This window comes from Mustela nivalis (genome assembly GCF_964662115.1).
Source record: "Mustela nivalis genome assembly, chromosome: 1".
Lineage (NCBI taxonomy): Eukaryota > Metazoa > Chordata > Mammalia > Carnivora > Mustelidae > Mustela > Mustela nivalis.
In genome coordinates, this window is record NC_139020.1 from 64,004,309 (window position 1) to 64,019,896 (window position 15,588).

Below are 15,588 nucleotides of genomic sequence, written 5' to 3' on the forward strand. Positions count from 1 at the left end.
AAAATGGTTACAACAGTATTTTGGGTTCCACACAACCATCTATAATTTGCCATTCTCCCATGAAGAGGTGCAGTCTGTGTCCCTGCACCTTGAAACCAAACGATTTCAAGGCTGGAAAGGTCTTGGTTACAAGAGATAACAGACTACAACAGAAGTGGTGCTTTATGATTCCAGAGGTGAGGTCACAAAAGGTAATAGGCCTTCTCCCTAGCGCTCCCTCTCTTGGACGCTTGTCCTTGGAACCCAGTTAGCATGCTATGAGGAAGCCGAGGCCATGGGGGAAGGACCACAGGACAGATTCTGAGACCTGGTCCTCAACCTCGGTGAGATCTCAGCTAGTGACATTCAGTTAAATACTAAACCATGGGGCACCTGGGTGGCTCAGTGGGTTAAGCATCTGCCTTCATTCAGCTCAGGTCAAGATCTCAGGGTCCTGGGATCGAGCCCCACATCGGGCTCTCTGCTCAGCAGGGAGCGTGCTTCCCCCCCTCCCCCCTGCCTGCCTCTCTGCCTACTTGTGATCTCTCTCTGTGCGTCAAATAAATAAATAAAAAATCTTTAAAGAAAAAAAAAATACTGAACCATCAACTTCCTGGAAGTGGGTGGGAGCTCTGATTTGTAATATTACTAGTGCCAACTTCCATGGTGTAAATATTGCCACTAGGGCTGATTTTGAACTACAAAATGATGCCACTGAAAATGGATTCGGGGAGGAGATGCAAGTGGCTTTGCACACCAATACAAGTTGGCTCCAGCACACCACTGCCCCCCTCCTTGCCCCCAGCCTGCACTGACTTCCCAGGTAGGAGTGAGCCACCTCAGAAGCAAATACCCCAGCCCCACAGGACTCTGCATGAAGCAGAGATGTGCTTTCCCCTCCAAAACCCTAACCAAATTTCAGGTTTATGAATAAAATACATTATTAGTATTGCTTTAAGTTATTAAGTGTTGGAACAGTTTGTTATAAAGCACACAAGTAATCAAAACAGATAAAGGTGAAAGAGAGGAAGATTTCAAGATGACCCTGAGATTGTAAGCTCAAAAGGCCAGAAAAGCAAAGCATTTATATAATTAAAGCTAAGGAATCTGCAGCCAGAATTTTTAAGTTTAAAAATCACAATTCTAGACTAAAGCAAAGCAAATAGATAACAGGGCAGCTGATATTGGTTAGACATTAGGTGATTATCTGATTAAAGTAATTCACACTAAGATGTTACTAGAGCCCAGCTTAACCTCTCAGGGAATTTTTACATTTTGAAAGAAGAGATTAATAGAACAAATTAGTAGCCCTCATAGCAAAGCTAGTTTGAGAATTTCTGTTGCTAAAATCAAATAATGGCAGTTTTAAAGGACATTTCAATGAATACAATTTTCTCAATTTAAAATTCTGTCCCACTGGAAAAACCAAAGTTTTCTTAAATCTTTCATAAGTGCTATAGTTGGCTGTTGGTGAGTCCTCGCAAATGACAAGACAATTAAGTTCTACATTACTATTAGCAGAAAAAGTTAGAATCATCCCTAGTTGATTGGTATGTACAATTATGGAAATGACTTCATAGTGCAGCACACAATACAGTCAGATTTTCTGCTGGTTAAGTGGTCTTAGTTTGTAAATGGTATTAAGTATATAAATATTTCATGGCGTTCTTCTCAGAACACTACTTCTTTCAGGTGTTTTGCCAACTGAACAAGATTGAGAACCACTAGCTTAAATGAATCTGTCATTAGTGGAATGTAAGAGAGGGTATTTTTTTAAACAGGTTGGAAAGCCTTGCTGCACCATCCCTGTTCTGAACAGCTGACATGCATTCACCACAGGACAGAAAAATTAGTAATCAGCAACTTGGCATCTTACTTTTTTTTTGAATGGCATAGAACCCTAGCCTTAAGGCAGCAGAAGGAAGCCAGAGGGCTTTCTGAAGACAAATTTAGCCTAAAGACGGAGAGCCATATGGTGGTCCAAAGAGATATGTGATTAAAAGGTTCAACTGCATAAATGTAAAATGAAAATTGTAACCAGTCTAAGGGTGAGACCAAGGTGATTCAGAACAATTAGGAAAAATAGAAAGGGACCCAAGTTAGCAATCCTAGTTCTATCATGCTCACTTAGTTGCTTTGAGAAAGTGCCTGTGTGTGAGTGTGTGTGTGTGTGCGTGTCTGTGTGCGTGCGTGTGTGTGTGTATGAGAGACAGAGAGAGAGACATCAAAGTCTTGGAGAACTGTTTCTCAAACAAGTCTATAAAATGTTCTATCATCAATAGATGAGAAAGTCAGCCAATTTTGGAAAAAAAAGCACTCCTTTTGTATCAGACTTACAAATAAAAATAATAAAATTAAAATAAAAGGCTTAACTTTGAATGGTAAAATCAGATCACATCTGGTAAAAACAGATCACATTGAAATATAATTGCAGTCATACTCAAAACTGTGATGGCTGAATTTTATAATATTTGGACCTCTTAATAAAAATGTTAGCTAAAAAAATGTAAGCCAGCCATAAGATTCTGAGTTTACATAAAATACAAGAATAATTACTTATTGATATTTTCTGTCGTTTATATCCATACATTTCCAAAATGGATCTGAAGCGGCATTCCCTTTTAGATCAAAGTTGACTCTTCAAGCTCGCTCTCTCTCTCTCTCTCTCATAATATAACAAGATGAGTAGGTCTTGAGAGCTCCTTTTCTTTATTGTCACTTGAAGCTTCTTAATAATTTAAAGTATTGAGGAAATCAACCTCTTCTGAGTTTTTTAATCTACTTTTCAGCCCTATTTCAGTGCATATTCTTGCTATAGCTATCTTTTTTCTAACACTGACTCTCCTCAAACATTTTTCTTTTATCTTTAAAAAAATTAACTTCAGAGTCAAGGCTGGTATAGAGAGCTGGAGGGTAGGGAGAGAACTGGTATCCATCCCCTTTGAAAAATTTGAAAACAAAACAAAACCCTTTGTTGGCAAGAGTGTGGTAAGAGCCATGTGCTCATACACCTATGAGTCAAAATATGACAGAGCTTTTAATTGCCCATATCCTGGATTAAGAATACACTCATTGTGATGAGCCCTGAGTACTAGATCAAATGACCGACTCATTATATTGCACATCTGAAACTAATATAACATCGTATGCCAGTTATACTTGAATTTTAAAAATGAATCAATTAATTTAAGAAAAATTGCCTTATCCTTTGACCCCAAAATTTAAAGTTAGGGAAAGCAGTCTGAAAAAATGTTCAAAAGATTTTTAAAAATCAATCTGAAAGTCTCATCTCATTGTTAGTTACAATAGGATTTTTAAAGTAGCAAAAATGCCAACAATATAATGAGTTTAAACACATTCTCCACGACTGAGGAGGAAATAAGCAGAAATTCCAACAATTACTTCCAGTGTAAGAACTGCAATATTTCTATTCTTCTTCTCTATATATTTCTAAACTTTCTAAATGTTCTATAATGGGTATTCTAGTATATCTATATAGTATAATAATCTATAGAACTCTATACACAGTATGATTTCACTTATATATGTTTCTGTGTGAGTGTACACACATACACACACACACACACACGACTGAGGAGGAAATAAGCAGAAATTCTAACAATTACTTCCAGTGTAAGAACTGCAATATTTCTATTCTTCTTCTCTATATATTTCTAAACTTTCTAAATGTTCTATAATGGATATTATTTTTATAATCATAAAAAATAATGCTATAAGTTGCCTATTCATTTCCTTAAAAAATCAATCAGAATACCCAAATCTTTGAATTACTCCAGAGAGTTTGATGCTAGGTTAACTTGATTCCTTTTTTTTTTTTTTTAAAGAAGATTTGCTTATTAGAGAGAGAGAGAGAGAGAGTACAGGCACACATGCGCACGAGCAGAGGAAGGGATAGTGAGAGAGGGGGAGAGAGAATCTTAAGCAGGATCCACGCTGAGCATTGAACTGGACCAGGAGCTGGATGGGGGGCAGACACCAGGCTGAACCTGGGGCTGCACGTGGGAATTGGCCTCACAACCCTGAGCTACAACCAAGAGTCAGACGCTTAATGGACTGAGGCACCCAGGTGCTCCAACTGACCCTCCTTTTTATTGGGTGTGCCCCACTAAGACTTTGCTTCGGCTTCGTTTTTCCTTTTCCACTTGTGCCTTATGCTGCCTGCTCCTGAGGACTGCACCCCAATGTGTTCCAAGCGGGGAAGGGGGTATAGTTTTCTCTCTCCCACTGATACTGCTATTTTCTACTTTCTGCTTTTCCTAAGCCTTATAAGCCAGAGCACCCTCTCTTTTTCTCTTCCTTTTTCAGGCCTTGCCCTAGCAAGATACTGGCTTTGACAGTGTTGTTTTTTTTAATCACTATCATGAAACTTCCAAAAGCCAATTTTCTTCCTGGGTTCACATGGAAGTAGAAGTTGTGGGCCAACATGCTGTTTTATTTTGTTTTGTTTTGTTTTTTTTAAATTAAAGAAAAAATTGTCAGAATTCTGAAGCTTGATCCTAATTTTACTTTCTGTGTTTATCTTTTCTGGCTCCTTTATGTAAAGATCCTCAATAAAATATTAGTCCTATGAAGATTTTTGGCTCCTTCATCTCATATATATCAAGAGGTCAAGAATATTTATACCCTTTGAGCCAATATTCCAGTTCTAGAAATAGAGCTCCACAAAAAGACCCAAAACTAGGGGTGGAAGGAAGGGGCACATGATGATATATTCACTGAGCATAATTTATAAGAGCAAAAATTTAAGTAACAAAAGGGACCTGCCATTGGGAAATACTTAAATAAAGTAAGGCACATCCATAAAATAATTTTTTAATTACAGGTATTAAAATTAATGACTAAGACTAGGTAGCAATGGGCAAATATTTAAATATAATTTTAATGGGGAAAAAAAAAACAGTGCTTAAATAACTTCTAAGCAAAGTAAAAAAGTACAAGAAAATCTGGAAGAACAAGCAGAGATTATAAAGAAAAGCATCATTTTTCCCTCTAGTTACTTTCATTAGTTTGGAATATATTCAAGTCCTAATAAAAAGGGACTTATTAACAATTCTAAAAGTTCCAGTATTGAAAGATCTTACTACCCACATGTGGACTGAGGTGAAGCTTCCGTCCTTCCTACTTACCCCACCCCCAGCAAGACAATGGTAACCACCTTCTAGAGAAGACAAAGACAGTCCCATGTCACAAAGATGGCAAAGCGTCTCACGTTCCTCCCACCCAAACAGCTCTACTCGGAACAAAGCCAACTCAAAACCATAATTTACCACTGTCTAAACCATTTGTGACACAGCCTCTCTCCCTGGATCTGCCCACAGCTCGGGCACTATTTCTTCCCATGACAGTTGTCTTGGGCAACAAAGTTAGCAAGTCTTCGGGGGCCTGTGATGTGCCCACCAGGCAGTCATGCAGAGAGGGATTTCCCACTACCTTTTGGAGCGAATATCTACTGTCTGGCCATGCCAGAGGCTACCATCAGGAGACATCTGAGGATGGCTCCACTCACTTTGACCATGTGGAGGGATCCCTTTCAGGCCCTCTGTCAGACCCATGGCCACCTCTGCTCTCCACCTACTTCTTAGCATTGCTGTTCTATTTGGCCTTCCACTAGAAAGTTCTTAAAACCTCTCATTAAGGCAGCTAACCTTTTTTCTATTTCTCAAGGTGCTTGTAGGAAAAATAGTACTTCTGTTCCCTGTTAAGTCTTCCCCCCAGTGGATGGCTGAAGAAAGGCAATTCACTCATCCTGATGGAACTCAGAATCTGCAGAGCCTCTAGACGCTGAGCCCTCTCATTTCAGTTCTGTTAGTGTGTCCAGAGAGCACAAAAGACCCCCTAGAGGAGGTGTGCATCGGGATATGCAACTCCATATGCATCATGACTAGGTGAATTTTCAAAGCTGCACAATCTTCCCACCCTTCCAGTAAGAGGAAAATCCCTCATTAATGAGACTGTCTTAAATGCCAGGGGGCTACGTAGAAACTTCACTGAAGGCCTTCACCCATGACCTTGCTTGCCTTTTTCCTAGGCAGCCTTCCTTGGGCCCAAAGGAAGATTTTCCTAAAGTCCTGAGCTATTGCAGAATCCCAGGTCCCTTATATGCACACTTTATTTTGAACTTTAGAAAACCACATGTACATAAAAAAAGAATTAGAAGAATACACCCCCAGGCTCACCCCACTCAAATGATCATTACAATTGTTAGAAAAGTGAAATTACAGATGATTTATTCTGTAAATCCTTATTTTCCAAATGTTTATGTTTACTCTTTTCAACCTAAAGTACGGAGCACAAATAACACGAGAATGTCCCAAGATCCTCACCACTGATCAAAGCTTCCTACAAAACCAAAATATTTCTTCTATTTGATCTTTGTTTTGTTTTCCCAACTTCTTTCTCCTTTCTGGTGTGGATATCTAATCGTAGTCTCAGACATCTGCCCATTCATCCATCCCTTTTCCATTACTGCCTTCGAGAAACCAAGTAGAGAAGCCAAGAGCAGCCTTAAAAAAGAGAGAGAAAGAAGGAAAGAAAAGAAAGTAAGCAAGTAAGAAAGAAGCACTCAGCGGCAGCCACAGGCACTAATGGGAGAAACTAGAGAAGGTGTCGTTTTTCACTCACACTGACATTTAAGCTGTTTCATAAACATGAAATCAAACTTGAGGGTCCAGATGGGCTGCCGCCCCCTCTGCCTTTTGCTGGAATGACATGCTATTTACCAGCCTCAGAAAGGGGGACTGAGGAATGAAACTTTCGGATGATGAGTCACTGAGGGAAATGATTGACGAGCGATGAATGAACTGGTGATTTTTTCATACAGAATTGGGAGAGAGCCACGGCGAGGCTGACAGTGATCCCCACGCAGACTGCAGCCAGTGGGATGGACTGTGGCAAGCAGCAAGAAGGTCACATTTCCCAGGCCCTGAGCTGAGAACAAGTCATGGCGTATCACTAGGTACACGGAGACATTTCCGAGAAGGCAGGGTCATTCTTATTGTGGGGGCTCCTGATCCCACACAGCAGCTGTTTCATGCCCTACATGCAACATAAGAAGAGCAGCATGTGAGGCCAAATATAAAATCTGAGTTTGGAAGACACCGGCATCCTCCAGGATCTTCAGTTCACGAAATGGAGTATTTACGACAGCACTACCCCAGCAGGGCACCCGAGAGCCTGATTCTGGAGGTGAGCATTGCGGAGCCCTGTCTGCATTGCCAGAGCCTTGCGCAGCAGCAGAAGTGAGGAAGCAGGGGATTTAAAGACGCCCTACTAGGACTCCAGCAACACCATGCTCTGGAAAGGTCTCTGTTGTTGTGCTGCAAAGGTACAACTGCTCCCAAGTTAGGGACGTGAAATGCAGTTCTCCATCATTCTGGAGGACTCTCTGGAGTGCCCTGGCCTTCCTCTCTAATTCCTCCTTACAACTCTGAGGAATCTTAGTTTCCTGAAAAACAAACAAAGAGACAGCCCGGGCTTCTTTTATAGCCATTGATGAGAAGAATCACGGAAATCTTATCAAATCATATTTCAATGACAGAAAGGAGATTTTAATGATGGCCGTGGCTTGAATTTTTTTCATCGTTCAAAAAGCAGGAACTTGAGGTCATGTAGGGTACTTTCTCCAATGAAAACACGGTGGTGATCTGCAGGTAGTAGCTGTCACCCTGAGCCACAGGTTCCCCTGAATGGGCAAAAGAGACCTTTCACAACAGGACAGATTCCAGCTTGTCTGGTCAAATTCCTTGAAGATATAAGCTTTATAGGTGCCTGAGCACCCAGGGGAGAAAGAGCCTTGTTTTATTTCAATAGATGAACAATATTAGAAAGCTGTTCTGCCTACTTCTTTCAAGCATTCTTCTGTAAAACAGAGTCCTCCAGAAGGGACAATGTCAGCATAATGTTAGGGTAGGAAAAATTCCCTCTCTCTGCTTCTCCCCAAACTCCACCATTCTTGCTTAAACAAGACCTATGTCTCCACCTTGCTCCAACTCGGGCTTAACCTACCCCATACGCCACCTTTGGAGGGTCTGATCAAGGGTACTATGCAAGCTGTGCCCTCACCCATGAGCTAATAATGTCTCTCTGTAAACAGGAAGGAGAGTACCTGCTGGACCATCTGAAGAAGGATTCAGAAAAACAGTGAGAATCTATCCTACTAGAATAAGGAAACTGGTAGACAGAGAAGAAGGTCAGGACAGAGGGACAGGAATACCTGACCGAGCCTGTGGCCGGTTCCCTTTCCCCTTTTAAATCTTTCAATTATCAGTGGGTCAGTGGTTTACTGGCAGATACAGGTCTTTCTCTTGATCAAGTCTAACAAAGAAATAAACATATATATGAAGTATATACATATACTTAAAATACATACATATATATATATATATATATATATACTGACATAGATGTATTGGTATATATTTTATAAAGTTGACTCAGAAGATCATTATTGTTTAGCTTGATTTGATTACAGTTTATACAATTTTGGAATTGTTCTAAATGGAAATTTCCCTTGAATGGGCCACTGGATTGCCAACCTGCCAGGATCACTAATTCCAGACACACTGTCTTATCTTATATCTTACCTTACACACAGCAATTTATGGTAAGGCCCCCATTAGGGCTATTTGACACAATCAGTCAGGCATGTTTGCACTAGAATATCAGTAGTTTCCATTACAAAGATGCACACCAGTGTAGGGCATATAGAGCCAAAATGTCAAGCTGGTATAAAGGGAACACACCACTTAAAGAGAACGAGTCTCTTCTCTGCTCTTTAGGTTCCAAATCATTTCATCGAGATACTGGGTCATATGCTGGCAACTTCCACACTGGAAGAAAATCAACGTCTTAGTAAGAGAAAGTTCTAGCTCACTGGTCAATATTAAAACCTACATTCAATTTATTTCAAAACCCAGATCTTAGTTGAATACTATGTGCTTACCCCTATGCTAGATATTGAATAGGGTTTTTAAAACATTGGTGTTTTTTTCTACCTCTAATGCCATATATGTTTGTCATGAAAAAATTAAACAATAGCATAAGGCAGGAAATAACTGAGTTCCCAACTAGACTACATTGTTGAAAAGTTTTATTTTGATCTCATGACCTCCTCTGTTGAAAAGGAGGGTAAGCGGACAGGTGTTAGGGACAGTTGCTATCATCAAGCAAAAGAAGATGACCAGACACATCCCAAAACGAAAGGATTGGCTACAGTGGAAAAAGATCTAAAACGAAGTACCTCCCAAGGTGAGCCCCCAACATCCACAGAAGATGCCGTAACAGACAACAGGTTGGAGCCGAGACAAGCAAATAGCCCCTAAGAGTCCTATGATTGCAGATACATACAGGACAGTGCGACAAAATTGTGCAAAATGTGGAAGAGCCAACAGGCAGCATTAGGAAAATCTGAAAAATGAAGGCAGAAATCTCGGCCAAGAGCTGGTTTACAAGGCCTCTGCAGAAGATAGGAAAAGCTGAAGTCTTAGCCACCAAAAAACAGGGCACGATGGATCTTCAAAACGGGACATGAGATTTAGGAAAACAAACGACCTAGTCATAACACAGGGGTCCAAAGTCAGGAGGTGGACTCAGGAACCAAAGAACACAGGATTAGAGCCAGGAATGCAATGGTAACCAATATTTATACACTACCCTGTACAGATTCAAAGTATTTTCTCACATGGTATCAAACTGTATGGGCTCTCAGATCACTCACAGAATAAATTCCCTTAGCACATGCCAGGACCCATAGCATGGATGAAACCCTAGAGATAGAGCACAGAGATGAGGAAGACATGGCCCCACCACTTAGGGGAATGTGGTCATGTGTGAAGTACTGATGGGTAAACAGACAAAACAAAATGCAACTGTTCCTGAATATCACAGAGTTCAACAGGAGAAGGGAAGCAGTCCTGTCCTCTGATCCTGTCCTTATTCTTTGTTAACTGAATGCGAAGTTCACAAGTGACAGTATTTGGATCTAAGGATAATGACTTAGCAGCATTTCACATACCAAACAAGTAGAATTTAAATTTCCACACAAGTGAATATTTAATTTCCATCCCACAGGGCTATACTTAGGGCAAGGGATCATTTTAAAATTCCATAGAATAGGCCCTGCCATGCGGAGCACAAGAGGACTTGGAAGTGGATGGGCTCTAATGAGCTGCTGTGTGATTTGGGTAATGTAGAGCTCTGAGAAAAGACCTTGTACCAATGTTGGGTGATGAACTAAAGAAAAAAAAAAACAAAAAACATGAAACCTCAGCTCCAGTCAATGTGGGAAGATTAAGACAATGAATAAATACGTGGGGTTCAGGCCCGGGGTTACCCCGAGGATCTAGGAAACTTTGCATAATTTGAACCCAGTTTCCCTCCTCCCCCAGTCCTCCACCCAAACCTTCTGTTGCTAAGACAACAGGATGCTAGCAGGCATGTGCCAGTGTCTGCTCTCCGTATGCTGTTGCCTAGCAACAGGACTCAGCAGAGCCTGGGCTCTCGCTCTTTACACCTACCCTGCTCCATCCATTGCCTTGACTTGCTAGTTGCTTCCCCAACCCCCAAGGCAAAGAAACAAGAAGCAAGAGAGTACTAAAGGCTCAGGAGCTGATCTTTTCGTCAATACCAGGAGAAAATCCAAGCCTGGCTTCACTCAGCTTAACCCCTACACCATGAAGTTATAAAGTATAAACTCCCAATTACAGCTGAACAAAATCAACGGATGATTTGACGTTCTTAGTCTTTGAAATCCGGTTATGGAGTCCTAGTCTGTAATACCAAAGGAATGCTGTGATAAGGAAAATACCGAACCACTGAGGCAAAATTAACACAAAAGGATCTTCCATCTGGAATGAGACAGCAGAAGTGAAAAACAAAAAAGGAAGAGAAGAGAGGAGAAAGAGAAATAAAAAAAAGAAGGCAGAACCAGTGAAAAGAAGGAACAAGAGAGGAAAAGCTTTTAACTCACGATAAATAATATCTTTTTGGAATATCACAGTGTATAAACTGAGGGGAGAAAGTCTGCAAAATTATGTAGAGTGGAATCTGTTTGCATAGAAGAATAACAATTGAGCTTACTGAGCTTCTTGTGAACACCAGGCATTATGTTAAGTGCTTTACATAGGTTCCTTACATCTTCACATAACCCTGCAGGATGAATACCAAGGAAATGACTTCACAGCTAGAACTAAGGATAGTTCAGTGACTTGACCAAGGTCACCCAGCTAGAAAAGGTGGCAAAGCTAGTAAAACTGTAGCATATTCAAACCGAAATTAGTCTGGCTCAAAATTCCACATGATTTCTCGACATATACTACAATAAATATCTGGGAAAATGTGTGTGAAGCTTGTGAAATAACACAAATTTGTTAAACTGGGGACCTTTTAAAGGAGCTATAAATATGCTTTATCTAACATTAAACGAACGGCTTTTTCTTCGAAGCCTTAATGCAATAATTTATGAAAAGAAAATAATCTTGGCAAGTGGGAAAGGAAAAGCTGATCTTTCAACAAAGTGCTCAGGAAAAAGAGTTTAGAGTCCTTTTGAAGAAACTGGAGAAAGGAAATTCCAGGATTTACTCCCATTGAAAAGGAGTAAAAAAGAAGGTTCCGATGGAAACTTGGTGACCTCTACCATGGCTTTCCTTCCCAGAGGCCACACAGTGCCCCCGGTTGGGGAACACAGAACAATGCACTGACAGCAGGGATGGACACACACGTATTCTGCACTCTTTTCTCAGACCCTTAAATCTCCCTGCAAACAGAAGACATTTGGCATTCTGGGCCCATCAGTCCCAAAGATGTGTCAAAGCCTGTCTAACCTAGGCTTAAGCCAGTAACCGTGCCAAATATATTTATTTCTCATTCTAAAGGGTGGGTTCAGGCATGTTCAGAAAATCCTTCTGGCTTATTCATAATTCCCATGGTAAAGGACCCCCTCTAAATATTAATAGGGACCAGGCAGACCCTACCTGACTATTAGTGTCAAGATCCCGGTATCCCAAGTGCACAAAATTAGGTTACAGGTTAATGGTTCTTTGCCTCCCCAAATGTAAAATGTTATTATTATTATGTTATCACATATGACAGCTATTCTCCAGAAAGAGAGCCTGGCTTTTCTTAAGGATCAGGGCCAAGCATAAAGCAGGCTTTCCTGCTTTTCTACAAAGAGCTAGATGAAGTAACCATCTTGCAGAGTTCTAAAGTAATATAATATGTAGTATGTATTAAAGTAATGCCTATAATGTACAACAACGAACTGTGGAAAGACGACTAATTGTCTCACAATATCCATTCTGCCTTTCTTTCACAGCCAGGAAATTTTAGCTCAGCATATGGCCACTCAGACTAAAGTCTGGCCAATAAAATGTAAGTACAATTGTGGTGTGGCAGCTTCTGAAACTTTAGGAAATAGCTATTACACAAAGTCAACCCTTCTTTTCTTTTGTTCCTTCACCTGCTAGAATATGGAGGATGTCATCTGGGAGCATGAGAGAGACAGCCACGCTATGGAGGGCCAACGTAGGAGCTTAGGTCCCTCAGGACACAGTGGAACAAAGCTGCTACACCAACTTTGGGTCTATATGGGGCCATATAGGGCTATCCATACCACCACGTTTCATAGAGGAGAGAAGTAAGCTTCTATCTTTTTAAAGCCCCTATTTGTAGGGTTTTACTGTTACTTACAGCCGAATTCAATGTCAAGTAATACACAGAGATTACAGCATAGCTCTTGCAGCCTAACTGGCCATCGAGGCAGGTAATCAGCTGAATGACCTATAGCAGAGAAGAAAATCCTGAATAGGAATGAGGATCTGAATTGTCCCAAGGTGAGTCTCTCATCCTTCACTGGTGATCTGAGGAACTCTTGTCATTTTCATTAAAGATGCAATCTTTCTTGTAGTATGCAAAACAAGATGCTTTATTCCCTACAAAATAAGATATTTTACCCACAGGCAAAAACCTGTCCTTTAAAGTTTCCCTGCCGCTTCCTGGAGGAGAGAGAAGTTCATCAAATCCTCCTGAGCACGTACCCAATATGCACACCTAAGGGGTACTATGTCTCAAAACCCTTCCAAGAGGCGATACCCAACAGGCCTATCACCACAGCCCTTGTACTGATTATGAAGTAAACTTCAGGGTAGTGAGGAAAATCATCCAGCAAAATGGACAAATGTAAAATATGACTTAATATCTTTTCAATGTTTAAAGAGAATCTGTACACTAAATCTGTACACTAAAAATCCGTACGATCCACATAAGTATTGTCCAATAGAATTTTAATGCCAACCACATATGTAACTTTAAATTTTCTACTAACTTCATTGGAAAAAAAAACAAACGAAACTGAAAACAATTTTAATACTATCTTTTATTTAACTGAATATGTTAAAAAATATTATGAACATTATATAGTATAATCCATCAAAAAAAAAAAAACAATATATTTGCCTTTTTTTTTTTTTTTAAGGAAAACCTTCAAAGCCCAGTGTATTTTACACTTCTGGCACATTCCCATTTGGGCTAGCTGCCTTTCAGATACTCAACCACCACTGTGGCTAGTGGCTGCCCTACTGAACAGTACGGATCTAGAGTGACCACTCAGTTATTAGTAGAAATAAGGACATCATTGTAATATATTGAGCCTCTAAAGTTCCCCCAAGTCCAATCAAGGTCCATGCGTTCTAGCTAAAATTTGATCTAACCATAGTGAAGGTGACTCTGTGTGAATAGCTACTGAAATGGTTGAGCCATGTACAATCATTTCTTCAAATCTTTCCTACCACAAAGTTTTTCATTTGTGCTAACCTTGTATCTACTGCTGCATTTGACCTTATTCTCCTGATTTTGTCTTCCACAGAGGAGAGATGCAGTGAACCCAAGCCTTCCACATAACCCTCATCTCCGTTGGCAGGAAACTCCAAGGACATTCTCAATTTATGGAAGCACAAAGGTGGTAGTGGTTTAGAAAGGCCAAATCCAAACCCCATTCAGTCTTGGGGTTTCCTCTGCCAACTGGCTCATAAGTACCTTCGTTTTCCAGTATAATTCTAAAGCCAAGGACACTGGCAAGCTTTTCTTTAGCTACAAGCAATACTCAGTGAAACTTCCAACTCAGGTCTACTTAGATCTTTAAAAAGGAAAGTTTTAAGAAAAGGGGGAATAGCAGGAGGAAGATGGAGGAAATAGAAAAAAAGGATAAAGAAGAGTGGGAAAAGTAAGGCAAAGAAACATGCTGGCCCTCACATGATGAGGGCTGACAGTGGAACATAAATCTAAGAAACCTACCTGCCTGGCTGGGAATTCAAGCATTAGTAATTTATTTCTTTGAGCTAAACCAAGAGTCCATGCATACCCAGTTAAAATACAAATATCCCTAGAAAGTAAAATATCAAACTTCAGCTCTTACTACAATTGAATTCATCAAATATAAGCAATTTGGTCAACTAAGAAGGCCCTAGGGAGGCAGACACTAGTCTGGTGAGTTGTGACATGCAAGGTCGGAAAGATTGAGGAAATGGGAGCCAAGGCCTCTGGTCATTAGTGTTAGAACCTGGGGGATCTGGCATAAAAGGCACATGGAACAGCAGAGGACACTGACAGGAGGACAGAGATTGCAAACCCTGACCCATCCATGGCCCATAGCCACCCTGCACACAACCTGCATTATGTCATCAATCCATAAAAATATAATTGTTCCTTTTCTCCACTCTTTTGCCCAAACTGCATATTGAACTTCCATCACTTTACCATAAACTTGCTGCTTCAGATTATCTGTATTAACCTCTCGAAGATACGAAGAACACAACATGTCACTGTCACTTCAACACTCATGTTTTATTAAGATCAGCTTCTCCTCCCTGGTCCTAGTGAGCTGCTGGCCTTCCAGTTTACTCGACCCAATAGTAATGAAATAAGCCATTAAATCCTGGGGATTTTAAAATTTAACTTGACAGTCAAGCAGTGGAAAGTCAGTGCTTAACAACAGATCTCAGAAATTTATGAATACCAGGAAAGATCCAACAGTTGGAAGGGGAAAAAAAAAAAAAAAAAGAACTTCAAGTTCAAGAGAGGTTATTCATTCAGTCATTCAACAACAGTGACGGAGTAGCTGTTACATGACTGGCACTGTACTCAGGGAATGGCAGTCAGTAATGGACAGGATGACGAATACCTGCGTTAGGTGCCATCACAGAGCTGTCCTCGGGTAGAAATGGGAAACAGAGGAGAATGCTGGTTCAGAAAAGTGGTTGGCCAAGGGCTTGGGCCCTTCTTTCTCACAGGTCCATGTCTCTCTCTTTCCCCACACTGCCTTCTCAGGCAGCCCAACAATGCTCACCGGCCATGAATACACAAACAACTGTGCTTCCCTGTTAGAAAGCAAAGAATGAGGATGGGGGAGGTTAAGGAGGAAGAACAAGGGAAGAACTAGAATCAAAGCTTACTCTAAGTCCCTTTGCCAATTATCAACTAACAGTAAACATGCTGAAGGTAAAATCGTTACCAACTCGGCTTTTCGGTGGCCCATCTTCGCCAAGCAAGTACTCTTCCTCTTTGTAAAGCAAGAACAAAGGAATGAATGGGACTACT

The 15,588-nt window shown here is 40.6% G+C and overlaps 1 long non-coding RNA gene across 2 annotated transcripts; it reads left to right on the top strand.

Moving 5' to 3' along the window:
- Positions 1-238: 238 nt before the first annotated feature.
- On the top strand, positions 239-15,013 carry LOC309846263. 2 transcript variants are annotated; one of them, XR_014301822.1, is made up of 5 exons: positions 246-323; positions 6,821-6,955; positions 12,311-12,366; positions 12,462-12,631; positions 13,859-15,013. It is a non-coding gene; the product is annotated as an uncharacterized lncRNA (long non-coding RNA). The 2 variants fall into 2 exon arrangements; XR_014301821.1 differs by lacking the exon at positions 6,821-6,955 and having other exon boundaries at positions 239-323.
- The last annotated feature ends 575 nt before the right edge of the window (positions 15,014-15,588 follow it).